This window comes from Oncorhynchus tshawytscha, linkage group LG05 (genome assembly GCF_018296145.1).
Source record: "Oncorhynchus tshawytscha isolate Ot180627B linkage group LG05, Otsh_v2.0, whole genome shotgun sequence".
In the NCBI taxonomy this organism is placed as follows: domain Eukaryota; kingdom Metazoa; phylum Chordata; class Actinopteri; order Salmoniformes; family Salmonidae; genus Oncorhynchus; species Oncorhynchus tshawytscha.
Window position 1 is genome coordinate 41,691,940 of NC_056433.1, and position 14,127 is coordinate 41,706,066.

At 41.8% G+C, this 14,127-nt stretch overlaps 1 long non-coding RNA gene across 1 annotated transcript in view; it reads right to left on the reverse strand.

The window, feature by feature from the left end:
- Positions 1-266: 266 nt before the first annotated feature.
- LOC112251774 overlaps positions 267-14,127 on the reverse strand; it is a 36,300-nt gene continuing 22,439 nt past the window's right edge. Inside the window, exons 3-4 of the long non-coding RNA XR_002953710.2 lie at positions 3,290-3,367; positions 267-563 (exon numbers count right to left, since the gene is read on the reverse strand). This is a non-coding gene — a long non-coding RNA (uncharacterized LOC112251774). The remainder of the gene's footprint in view (positions 564-3,289; positions 3,368-14,127) is intronic.

The window sequence follows — 14,127 nt, forward strand, 5'->3', positions numbered from 1 at the left end:
AGTAGTCCAGCCATGGCAATGAGCAGCTGGGCCTCTCTATTGCTCCCTCTCCATCCCTCTTTTATTCTCCCTATTTCTCGTTCATCCCTCTTATTCTCTCTCTCCATCCCTCCTTTATTATCTCACCCACATGTATTCTCCCCCTCTCTCCATACCTCTATTCTCTCCCCATCCCTCTTTTATTCTCACTCTTCACTCTTTTATTCTCACTCTTCACTCTTGTTTTATTCACTCTCTCTTCCCTCTTTTATTCTCTCTCTGTCCCTCTTTTATTCTCCATCCCTCTTTTATTCTCTCTCTCATCCCTCTTTTATTCTCTCTCTCTCAGAGCTAGAAGGACACCACAAAGACATGGCCATTGTCCCTCATGTCTTAAAGTCACTTTTCAGACGCCTCCATTTACCTGTTGTTATAAGAGGATGGTTATTTAACTTTGAGTGTTTTATTATACTTAAAAGACTGAAACCATCTCATATTGCTCACCCACGTGAAATATATGTAGAGAGACTGAACGCTTGGAAATTAATGCAGACATCTTCTCTGCTTCCTCTTGGTCTCGTCCTCTGGCATAGATGAGAAAGCAAGGGAGAGAAAGGGAGGCATTAAGAATTTAAATATGCACTTCGGTTGGGTTAATAAACCTAAACCTATTAACATGTCAATTTCCAATAAAGCCCCATTTGTTTCACAGACCGTTCAATGTCCTGATTGCCAATTGTATACTGAGTGGCACCCCCTTTCCCTATAATGTATAGTGTACAAAACATTATGAACGCCTTCTATTTCCATGACATAGACTGACCAGGTGAATCCAGGCGAAAGCTGTGATCCCTTATTGATGTCACTTGTTAAATCCACTTCAAATCAGAGTAGATGAAGGGGAGGAGACCTGGTTAAAGAAGGATTTTTTAATGCCTTGATGCAACTGAGACAAGGATTGTGTGTGTGCAATTACGAAGGGTGAATAGGCAAGACAAAAGATTTAAGTACCTTTGAACGGGGTATGGTAAGTAGGGGCCAGGTGCACCAGTTTGTGTCAAGAACTACAACGCTGCTGGGACATCCAGCCAACGTGATACAACTGTGGGAAGCATTGGAGTCAAAATGGGTCAAAATCCCTGTGGAATGCTTTCGACACATTGAGGTGTCCATGCCCCAACCAATTGAGGCTGTTTTGAGGGCAAAGGGAAAGTGGGGGTGGAGGGTATTATAATACAATGCAATGTTCTAATATAATATTTTTTGTCCTAATATAATTATTCAAAGCATTTCACACGTTATAATTTTGCTCCTAGTTTAACCTTAAGTTCAGCGGCTTATTTGTCTTAGACACATTTAATGCAAGGTCATGTACTTCACTTTTTGTTAAACTGTACGCGGAGCAGGAAAACACATTTGTTTTCACTCTCGGTAGCGGTTGAGACTTTAGTCATCTTTTAGTCATCTTGAAAGTCCTGACTCATTTGAGTCTTGGTAAACAGCGCACCGTGAGAGCGCTAGGGGTGGTTTCTATCGGCATGTAGTCTATCGGCATGTGTTGCTAGCTACCTCAACTGAGAGACCTTAGCGTCAACACAACCTGCTGAGTCATGCTAATTGATAGCATCTGAAGTTTCACTATGATGTGGGGACCTTTCAAAGGCAAGACAGTCATCTGCATTTGTGACCACGCCAAAAATCGGTGCATGCACTCTCATGGAATGTGTGTGGCGCTTTTTCAATAATTAATGTGAGTAATACTAAAATGTGTTCAGTCATTTAATTTAATCTAAATGTAGTAATGAACAGAATGTGACTGTCTTTCAAGGATGTTTTTTTCTCACGGGTGGACAAAGTGAACAGGAGACTATCTATATGTTGACCCTTCTTCATTAGCTAAATTCTCTTGTCTATTCCGTACTGCAAAAAAATGTACTAATTCCTAACCAGGCCTTTATTAGCTTGCTCCGGAAACATGACCAAAAGTACAGCCAGTCCTTGCTCGAGGGCCACATCAAACTCCCTGATCCCTGGCCCCTTATTAAGCCATTGGATTGACATTGTGCGAATTGACAGAAGCGGATCAGCAGAGGTAATGGCAGTGTACTCCAAGGTGTTCTACGTCCAGAGGACTCAGACTGGTTTGGTCAAGAGTCAGAGATGGACCCTGAGCTGACGTCCAAGCCCAAATCGGAGTGACGGGGCTGGGCATGACTGCCAACGGGCCGGAGGAAGTGGAAGTCTACAGTATATGGGGCTAGGGGGGGAGGAGGGGGTAGTCTTTTTCACTCAGACAAGCTGGTCTTAATGGTATGAGCAGCTCTGACATTTGACCACTTCATTGTTGTAAGACGATGGTCGGTTGGAGACCACTGTGAATGTGCGACTCAATGTAAAGGCTTTGTGTTAAAGGGATTTCCCCAATAGTCAAAGCATACAGAACAAGGTTGTACATAACCTTCTCTACAAATGTCTCCATTGCTGAAATGGAGACGATTTGATCTATTTTTGGATGAATGAGAAAGAGAAGACAGCCAAATTACAACCACATGTATTGGGACCCATATCTAAAAACAACAAACTCTAGTGACAAATCGTTTGGCGCAATCAAATTACGTAAAAATAACAATGGAGCTGTCTGCACATTGCTATCGTAGCAGTGTGTGAATTTTAGACTATTTTACAACTCAGAGAGCTCCTTTCAGACATGAGGGGGTGCAGCGATGACACAAGGAATATTTTGTGACAACTGGTTAGGGACAGCCAGGCAACACAATACAATACAGGACAGACTGGTTTCCTCGCAGGGCAGCAGGCTACTGGGTGATGTTCATTAGGGAAGCGATTGGACAACAAAAATTTGAGTTTCTAATTGGACAAGTCCAGGTAGTCCCTCTCAGTTTCAGGCTGTTTTCATCCATCCACACTTCATACACTGTAGTTATGGGAACTTGTAATCTTTTGGTGTAATTAGTTACATGTAACTACACTAGTAAGGAATTTAACAGAGCATTTGGTAAGTAAATTTTTTATTAGGCTACACTATAATAAAACATTTTCATAGACCTCATCTGCAGTAGTTACATTCTGGCTACCAAAGTAGTTATATGTTGTATCTACATAATGGCATTAGGGTAAAGTAATGTATTGCAGACAGGTTGTCTATCTGAGGAGGAAATTCCTTCCTGTTTTTGTGTTAGATTTACAAGCTGCCAGTAGGTACAGACTGGTTAGCTCAGCCCGTCTGCAGCTCTCTCACACACACTATGTGATCTGTTTACCTCCATCTTAATGCTCACCTGCATCTCACCTTTGGGTGTTTGTGTGATCTTCTGGCTTCTTCTGTCTCTTCACAGCTGAATGGTCTCTCGAGTTGTTCTGTGTCCTGCTGTCATGCACGCACGGACACACACACAGAAAGAAAAATATAAAATACAAGGTTACTATTTTGACATTTGAAAAAAAAAAAATAATTCTGGATCAAAAAAAGGGGCTTAAAGTGAGTGGGCGTGCCTTACCCGTTGGCGCAGCAGAATTTAAGGAAATTATAGAGGACCCCATCTTGGCGGTGTAGAGAAATGTAAAACATTTTAGGCCAATTTCCTGCAATTCTACACATTTCACTATGGAGTGGAGATATTTCTTTGCTGTTTTAAAGGAAATTTCCTGCAATTCTACACACTTTGCTATGGAGCAGAAAGAAAATATTGTAGTTTTAGAGCTAATTTCCTGCAACTCTATTAATTTTGCCATGGCTAATACAGTATTCTTCTGCTTAAATATAATAACAAAATAAATATGAATAAAATATTTATTTTTTTATTCTTCCGACTGTGTAGCTTTTATTTTGGTGATTGTTAGTTCTCAAAGATTATATAATTTTAATTTTTAAATAGGTCCATTATATTTTCTATCTGATTTTAGTCATTTAAGTTTAAACTGAAAGCATTTTTCCATCACAAAAAATTATTAATAATAAAAAAGTTTTGGACCAGACCAAGGATTTCAATTGCATAAAAATCCCTGAAAAATACTTGAAGACATTTGAAGAACAATGATAAGAGCACAGGCAAAATATACTACAACAAAGCCACACACACTCCCTCTCGCTGCACTCAAACACACACACACACACACCCTCCATGTAACAGGCTGGGTTTGATGGGGTTGATTACAGTAATTGTGTGTTTGTGTGTGTGTGTGTGGGATCCTGTGGCAGGAAGGCCATTATGGAGTGGTGAGGACACACACACACGAGAGGACAGGCTGTGACACCTGTATTGACGCCCAGCCACTAAGCACTGAACAAACCACAGACTCGCTCAAACCAAAGCTCCACTCAGACAAAACCAAAATGGCAGCAGTTTCCCTGCACCAGGCCTCATGTGAATAGCACACAAAGAAAGCAATCCTCCATTTGGGCACTGGGCTTGCTAATCTGCCGCTACTGCTAACTAGAAAGACCGGCAGAACTGTAGCCTAGCAGACTGTATGCATATTTTGGGCTCTCTCAAAACACGGGTGAGCTCACACAAATAAACACACACACACACACACCGTTAAGCTGGGGGATGGGGGGAGTGGCTCAGGCAGTTAGTCTCACTGTGGTAACTGAGAAGAAGAGGTTCACAAACGCCTATATTATGTATCTCATACCATGTATTTCATAGAGTGCCTTTATGGCTACACATTTACCCATCTACACATTAAAGCCATTGCTCATCCATTGTTCAAAAGGCACTACACTTTCAGTATAATGTGCAACAAGACAGTGGCAAACAAATGTTCCCTTATTCACTCCTAAATTGTCATGACACTGAAGAAGGTTTAGGCCGAAACCTTTGTCTATCTACCTACCCCTGAATGAAATATATACTAAAAATACAATTTAAAAAATAAACCTTGAATCTCCTTTTTGAGTATGGACCAGCTAAACAATTTTGGAATTCTATTACATTTTGGTCGACACACCTGTTCTGAGCGTAGTGGTCACACAAAACTTTCATAGTCCCTTATTCATCCCTACAATAAGGAATTGGCCTGTTCAACTCAAAAGTTAGTAGGGGTTGCCCTTATTCCCTCATCTATTGCCCCCTATTTAATCCTTTGTTACAGACCTATTCACATAATCGATTCATTCTTTGACAAAAGCCAATATAAAATATGACAAAATGTTTAGTGTTTAACACATAAGTTTGGATAATAGGGCAGTTTTCTGTTCTTTAAAACCACATGATGTTTCTCTACACAATAACTATGCACACTGATCCTTTGGTTATGTGGACTGGGTGGACGTTGGAGCCAGCCATTAGATTGACCACAGATGATAAGAACATGTCAGGCCAGCTAGGCCACATCTCCACTCCTGGTCAGCCCACTGACGTGCATGTCAGTGAGAGGGATCTGTGTTGCGCTCTTTATTTAGGGCATGCAACCGAAAATGGGAAAGTCTAGGTAATTCCTCCTTAATTCAGTCAGTTTTTTTTCTTCATATAAGATGCCTAATGAATACAACCATGAGGTAGTACATTTGGGTCCCACCTGACTCTACAGGACAGGCCAAGTGTTTGTGTGTGTGTGTCAGTGGAGGCTGGTAGGAGGAGCTATAGGAGGACAGGCTCATTGTAATAGTTGGAATGGAGTTTGATACCATTCCATTTATTCCTTTACAATGAGCCTATAGCTCCTCCAACCAGCCTCCACTGTGTGGTGTGTGTGTGTGTGTGTGTGTGTGTGTGTGTGTGTGTGTGTGTGTGTGTGTGTGTGTGTGTGTGTGTGTGTGTGTGTGTGTGTGTGTGTGTGAGAGAGATGACAGAAAGAGAGAGAGAGAGCAGAGATGGAAAACCTGAAAGAGATACAAAGCCAGATACAGAAACCGAGAGAAAGAGACAGATGGATGGAAACAGAAATCCAGAGACAGACTGAGATAGAAATGGAGAGAGGGAAGAGAGAGGACTGAGATAGAAATTAAGAGGGAGAGAATGCCAGATAGAGAGAGAAAGATAGATGGAGAGTTAAATAGTGAATAATAACCACAATCACTCCAGTATCCCTTACATTGGCTGATGAAAACATCAATAGTCATCCATTAGCCGTGCCGTCCTCTCTGCTCTCATTCTGAAGGTCTTAATAGCGACACTGTGTGTGTGTGTGTGTGTGTGTGTCTGCGTTCACACAATGCTCATCAAACCAGCTAACAGGGTGCATACACCAAATTCCTGTGATTTCTGAATCTGCAACAAGACGTATAGGACACATATACGGTTCAAGTTTTCATAGTCAATGTCGAAGCTAAACTCAGCAAAAAAAGAAACGTCCCTTTTTCAGGACGCTGTCTTTCAAAAAGAATTCGTAAAAATCAAAATAACTTTGCAGATCTTCATTGTAAAGGGTTTAAACACTGTTTCCCATGCTTGTTCAATGAACCATAAACAATTAATGAACATGCACCCGTGGAATGGTCATTAAGACACTAACAACTTACAGACAGTAGGCAATTAAGATCGCAGTTACGAAAACTTAGGACACTAAAGAGGCCTTTCTACTGACTCTGAAAAACACCAAAAGAAAGATGCCCAGGATCCCTGCTCATCTGCGTGATCGTGCCTTAAGGCATGCTGCAAGGAGGTATGAGGACTGCAGGTGTGGAAAGGGCAATAATTTGCAATGTCCGTACTGAGAGATGACTAAGACAGTGCTACAGGGAAACTGGACGGACAGCTGATCATCCTCGCAGTGGCAGACCACGTGTAATAACACCTGCACAGGATCGGTTCAGCCGAACATCACACCTGTGGGACTGGTATAGGATGGCAACAACAACTGCCTGAGTTACACCACGAATGCAAAATCCCTCCATCAGACTGCCCGCAATAGGCTGAGGCAGGTGCTCACCAGACATCACCAACAACGTCACCTATGTGCACAAACCCACCGTCGCTGGACCAGACGGGACGGGCAAAAAGTGCTCTTCACTGACGAGTCGTGGTTTTGTCTCACAAAGGGTGATGGTCGGACTTGCGTTTATCGTCGACGGAATGAGCGTTACACCGAGGCCTGTACTCTGGAGGGGGATGTTTGGAGATGGAGGATCCGTCATGGTCTGGGGCGGTGTGTCACAGCATCATCGGACTGAGCTTGTTGTCATTGCAGGCAATCTCAGTGCTGTGCGTTACAGTGAAGACATCCTCCACCCTCACGTGGTACCCTTCCTGCAGGCTCATCCTGACATGACCCTCCAGCATGACAATGCCACCAGCCATACTGCTCATTCTGTGCGTGATTTCCTGCAAGACAGGAATGTCAGTGTTCTGCCAGCGAAGAGCCCGGATCTCAAACCCATTGAGCACGTCTGGGACCTATTGGATCGGAGGATGAGGGCTAGAGCCATTCCCCACAGAAATGTCCGGGAACTTACAGGTGCCTTGGTGGAAAAGTGGGGTAACATCTCACAGCAAAAACTGGCAAATGTGGTGCAATCCATGAGGAGGAGATGCCCTGCGGTACCTAATGCTGCTGGTGGCCACACCAGATACTGACTGTTAATTTTGATTTTAACCCCCCCCTCCCGTTTGTTCAGGGACACATTATTCAATTTCTGCTAGTCACATGTCTGTGGAACTTGTTCAGTTTATGTCTCAGTTGTTGAATCTTATGTTCATACAAATATTTACGTTACGTTTTCTGAAAATAAACGCAGTTGACAGTGAGAGGATGCTGAGTTTATCAGTATCTTTTAGTATTTTCCATTAGCAATGCAATTGTACCATGATTATAGAAGCTGGTTGAAGGGAGCCTAGGCCGGTGTAGAGTGAAGTTTCTCCCAAACGCTGATCTTGAGTTAGTTTGGCATTTTCCCCACTGATGGTTAAGGTTAGTATTAGGGGAGGGAAAGCTGATCATAGAACTGTACCTATAGGAAACATCACCCCAGAGCAGTCCAAGACACCAACAGCATCTCACACACTCAGAATGATCAGCATGAGCCTACTACCACAGACACCAAGACAGAAACCAACCCTAATTATCCTGCAGCAGACCTATGACAAAAAGGTCTCTCTCTGAGAAGATGCACAGGCCAGTATGAGGGGAGCAACAAAGTTCTTACTGCAAAGTAAATGCATTCACTAATATGCAACAGTAGCCCTTTATACTCGTACCTGTATATGGGTGGAAAATTGCAGATTTGGGCACTGATAAGCGCCTAAAATGGAACACAATGGCTGTACAGTAGCATCTTCTAAATGACATCAGAGCTCAGGCTCTGCGATTCACAGCGCCGTATGGGTTTTGACTGACAGCCATTCTTGAACTTCTGCACCGCACGCCACAAGAAGTTCCCCTCATTCCACCCGATAATTGGGCAACATTTGCAAATTTTCTGTTTTGTGAGAGAGAAATTCTGGAAATTAAGAGGACTCTGAATTTTTGAAAGATGAGACATTGAGGATTATAATAAATACCAATTTAATGTCATACAAGCAAGCCAAACACCCGTGAGTCCAAAATGTGCACTTCACATTCCCCTATCATAAAACTCATGTCATATTCAGCGACAACATTAATGATCACTATGTTTGATGTACAGTTACAAGAAGATATGGCATCATATCCTGGGTTGTTCTGAACAGAATGAGCCAATGTTTGTCTCTTGTGAAGAAAACTTACTGCGAAATAAGCACCTGAAACAAGGAGATAAACTCAATAATACTACTGTCACTAACTAACTAGTCACACACACACACACACAAACAGACACACAAACAGACGCACACACACAACGTTGTTAGAGTTAGACAAAGAGAACCCCCACTATTGGGTATGTCTCATTGCAAGGAGTCATATCTGTCATTATTGTACATAATAAATACTGAGATTCCTCTGGCCAGTCGGCCCACAGTAGAACCCAGGGGCCTTTTCAGCCTGTTCAGATAGAAATGTATTGTGTAGAATGGATATGATTGTCTGTCATGTAGAATAGGAAATCGTGTCAGCTCTATTCATAAGGAACTGTGTCAGCTCTATTCATGAAATTTCTAGGCTTGCTGAATAGATCCCAGCTGCAGCTGGGAGCACTCAGTCCCTTCCTTCCCTGCCTGCCATAGCGCAAATACCAGCCAGGCCAACCGGTCACCACTGTGGCCCCTGAGATTTTCCCCTGGTTAAATATCCAGATGTACTTTTTAATGCACCCCAGTTACTAAATTTCCCATATGCTGGTTATAATACTAACTGTAGAATGTCTTTCCTCCTTAATGTATACCATAGAGGGTAAAGAACAGCCTATTGTATAACTATGCCATATCCAAAATAGACGTGGTGGAATAAATTAGCAAAACCTCTTTCAATCGTTTTTTAAAATAAAATGTATAAAACGGAAGGACTAAAAATGTCCATTCCAAAAGTGATGTGCTAAATATGGATTTGATGGTGAAATACAGCACCTTAACTATTTAAATGGATCTACATTCACAGAGAAGGAACAATGATTGACCTTGATTGTTAATACCTCGCTTTGATGTTAAATATTACTGGGATGCGGTTGGCAGTGCTGCTGTGGCTGAGAGCGGGAAGAAAAATTAGGCCTTTATTCCGGTGACTGAATCTCTCTCATTCTTGCTAAAACCAAGTAGGGCATTCTTCATTAGGAAAGATATGGCACGACTCGCCAATTTATTCCTTCATTAGCAGATATATGTGCTGCTCACTACAGTAGAAACATGGGGACCACCCACACATTTATGCCCTCTCAAACATGTACGCACAATAAAAGAGCTGCTCTCTGGTGACTAAACGACGGAATTCACACAAATAAAAACAGGGGGGGCATTCAAAGAAACGCACCTTTTGTACATGTCCACCAGAAGTAAACCGTGTAATATACAGTGCCTTCAGAATGCATTCACACCCTTTGACTTATCCCACATTTTGTTGTGGTACAGGCTAAATTCAAAATGGATGAAACAACTCTCTCACCCATCTACAAACAATACCCCATAATGACAAAGTGAAAACATGTTTTTAGAAATGTTTGCAAATGTATTGAAAATAGAATAAAGAAATATATTTTATTTTCTAAGATTTTCCTGAGTTACAGTTCATATGAGGAAATCAGTCAACTGAAATACATTTATTAGACCCTAATCTATGGATTTCACACGACTGGGATTACATACATCTATTGGTGACAGATACCTTTAAAAAAATTGGCCTCATGATCGTCACTGTATTGCTGTGCATTCAAATTGCAATCGATAAAATGCAATTGTATTCGTTGTCCGTAGCGTATGCCTCCCCATACCATAACCCCTCTGCATGGTTTTACCGTAAGGTGTGTATAGAAATGTCTATGCATGGTTTTACCACAGCGTCTGCAGTAAAGCAACCAGTAGAGACATGGTTTTACCGTAGCGTGTGCAATAAAACAACCAGTAGAGACATGGTTTTACCGTAGCATGTGTGTAAAACAACCAGTAGAGACATGTCTGTCTAGCTGTAGACCACCCAGAGCAGTCATCCAAACAATCCCCCCTCCCTCACAATTCCTAATTGTCTCCATCCTCTGGTAGGGCCTTTCTACATCCAACACATCTAAACTAAAACTAGCCCCACAGCAATCCTCAAACAAAACATCAGCCATGGGAGAATTTTAGGGCTTTGCAATATATATATTTATGCCTAAAATAGTACAAAGAGTTTTCCTTGGTCGATTCATATGGCAAGGAAAAACTCAAGTCCCCAATTATAGTAAGAAATCTGTTCTTATGCATGCTTATTGATGCAGCTTTGCATGCACTAATTATATATTGTCTCCTTAACAACAAGTCTTGTAAACTTTACCCATTGACGACAACATTAAGACAGAACCTCTGCTGGAGTTCAACTGCTCAGTGTACAGAGTTAGTCAGACTTGAGAAAACACATTGCTAGCGAGTCCTTTTGACTTCAAAGACGCGACTTAAAAAATGCCACTATATCAAGCCGTGCCAGACAGAGGAAGACCCGGAAAGGAGAGAAGGAAAGGAACAGAGAGAACCCAAACATTGTAATAACGGAGTGTCAGTGTTATGAATACACTGCTCGATTTCCTTTCAGAGGTTTGTCATTTTAAGATGGTAATATCAGGGGCAGCCGAGTCAAGGGGTAGGCAGGACCCGTAGCAATGCCTCTCTGCCAAAACCCTTTGATCATCTGCCCACCTCGCTCAGAATGTTTTGTTTCTAAACAAATAGTTTAGATGCTTTGCTAAAGTACAGTGACATTCCGTTGCGCTAAACAGTGCCCGAAAAAGACTCTGGGGGAAACAAAAGATAAAGGGTTCTTCGGCTGTCCCTGTATGATAACCTTTTTTGGTTCAAGGTAGAACCCTTTTGGTTCAAGGTAGAACCCTTCCCCTCAATGAATAACCCCCAAAAGCACTTTAAAAGTTGGAATCAATAACCAATACCTTCAGGGACAGCATAAGAACCCTTTATGGTCCTAAGTAGCACCTTTTTTTCTAAGAGTGAAGAGAAGGAGCAGAAAAGGAAACCAAGGAGAGCATAAGAGAGAAAAGTTCCCCTCCCTCCTCGGCACCAAAATGTTCAAAAACCTCCAACCCTGAGGTATTCATCTGTTTCTGTCAGAGGTTAGCGCCGATGCTAACAAAGGCTGTTTATTCTAGGCAGCATGGCTAATGACCCCTAATCAATTAATTATTAGCATTATGGAGACCTTAACGCCTTCCTTTGATTTACCAGCTGATACGCAAAACCCCATAACTAAAATCTCACAACTAAATTCAGTCCCAATAATCTCTCATTCCTCCTGAACTGTGTACTTGTTCAATTCTCCCCACAAATGTAAAATTATTGGATTGGTATAGGCATTGGCTGGAAAAAGTTCCATATATCTGTAATTTCCTTTCAAATCCAAGGGGGGGAATAAGTGCATAATTCGGGAGAAAGGAGAGATTATTGGGACATTTCAATGAAGAGGTTCAGCCACCATACAATGTCAACTCCAAGCACTGTAGCTCTTTGAAAGCTGAGGAAGTTCATGAGCCAAAGAGAAAATATGGAGTATTGCTTCTATGAAAAATATATAAAAGGTCTCACAAAAAGGTGCTAATTGTAAACAAGGGTCAAAAGAGTCTTTGGGGAGCATATTTTGTAGTCTATTATACACTGAACAAAAATATGAACGCAACATGTAAAGTGTTTGCCCCATGTTTCATGAGCTGAAACAAACGGTCCCAGATATTTTCAATGCACACAAAAACCTTATTACTCACAAATTTGTTTACATCTCTGTTAGTGAGCATTTCTCCTTTGCCAAGATAAACCATCCACCTTACAGGTGTGGTATATCAAGACACTGATTAAACAGCACAATCATTACACATGTGCACCTCGTGCTGGGGACAATAAAAGGCCATTCTAAAATGTGCAGTTGTCACACAACAATGCCACAGATGTCTCAAGTTGAGAGTGCGTGCAATTGGCATGCTGACGGCAGAAATGTCCACCAGAGCTGTTGCCAGGGAATTTAATATTACATTTCTCTATCATAAACCGCTTCCAACATTGTTTTAGAGAATTTGGTAGTACGTCCAACCGGCCTCACAACTGCGGACCATGTGTAACCATGCCAGCCCAGGACCTTCACATCAGGCTTCTTCACCTGCGGAATCATCAGAGACCAGCCACCTGGATATCTCATGAAACTGTTTGCACAACCAAAGAATTTCTGCACAAACTGTCAGAAAACATCTCAGGGAAGCTCATCTGCATGCTCGTCATCCTCACCAGGGTCTTGACCTGACTGCAATTAAGCGTCATAACCAACATCAGTGGGCAAATGCTCACCTTCGATGGCCATGGGCACGCTGGAGAAGTGTGCTCTTCCCAGATGAATCACAGTTTCAACTGTACCAGACAGATGGCAGACAGAGTATATGGTGTTGTGTGGGCGAGCTGGTTTGCTGATGGTGGCAGTGGGGTTATGGTATGGGCAGGCATAAGCTGCAGACAATGAACACAATTGCAATTTATCGATGGCAATTTGAAAGCACAGAGATACCGTGACGAGATCCTGAGGCCCAATGACGTGCCATTCAACCAAGGCAAGTCGCAAGGATCTGTACACAATACCTGGAAGTTGTAAATGTCCCAGTTCTTCCATGGCCTGCATACTCACCAGACACATCACTCATTGAGCACATTCACCGCCCCTACTTTTTAAAAATGGTATCTGTGACCAACCGATGCATTCCCAGTCATGTGAAATCCATAGACTAGGGCCTAATGAATTTATTTCAATGACAGATTTCCTTATATGAACTGTATAACTCAGTAAAATCTTTGACATTGTTAGATGTTGCGTTTCTTTATGTTCAATGTACTGCTCTAAAAAGCAGTTTGTGAATGGAAATGCTCTCTTCTAAATGACAATATTCATTATTGCTTTCATTACACAGGCTAAAGTGGTACCGCCCTCTAAAAAAGCATTTTACAAATGGATATACTTTCAATAATCAGTTGCATTCGGAAAGTATTCAGACCCCTTCACTTTTTCTACATCTTGTTTATGTTACAGTAGTCTTATTCTAACATTGATAAAAGAAAAATAAATCCTCAATCTTCACATAATTTCCCTATAATGATAAAGCAGAAATGGTTTTACATTTATTCAGAAAAATGTGAACAGAAATACCGTATTCAGACCCTTTCCTGTGAAACTGACCTAAAAAAAAAAACTTGTGATCTGGGTCATTGTCCTGTTGAAAAAATACATTGATAATCCCACTAAGCGCAAACCAGATGGGATGGCGTATTGCTGAAGAATGCTGTGGTAGCCATGCTGTTTAAGTGTGCCTTGAATTCTAAATAAATCACAGACAGTGCCACCAGCAAAGCACCCCCACACCACCTCCTCCATGCTTCACGGTGGGAACCACATATATAGAGATCACCTGTTCACCTAATGTGCGTCTCACGAAGACTGTGGTTGGAACCAAAATTTCTAAATTTGGACTCATCAGACCAAAGGATGGATTTCCACTGGTCTAATGCCCATTGCTCATGTTTCTTGGCCCAAGCAAGTTTCTTCTTCTTATTGGTGTCATTTAGTAGTTTCTTTGCAGCAACTCGACCATGAAGGCCTGATTCA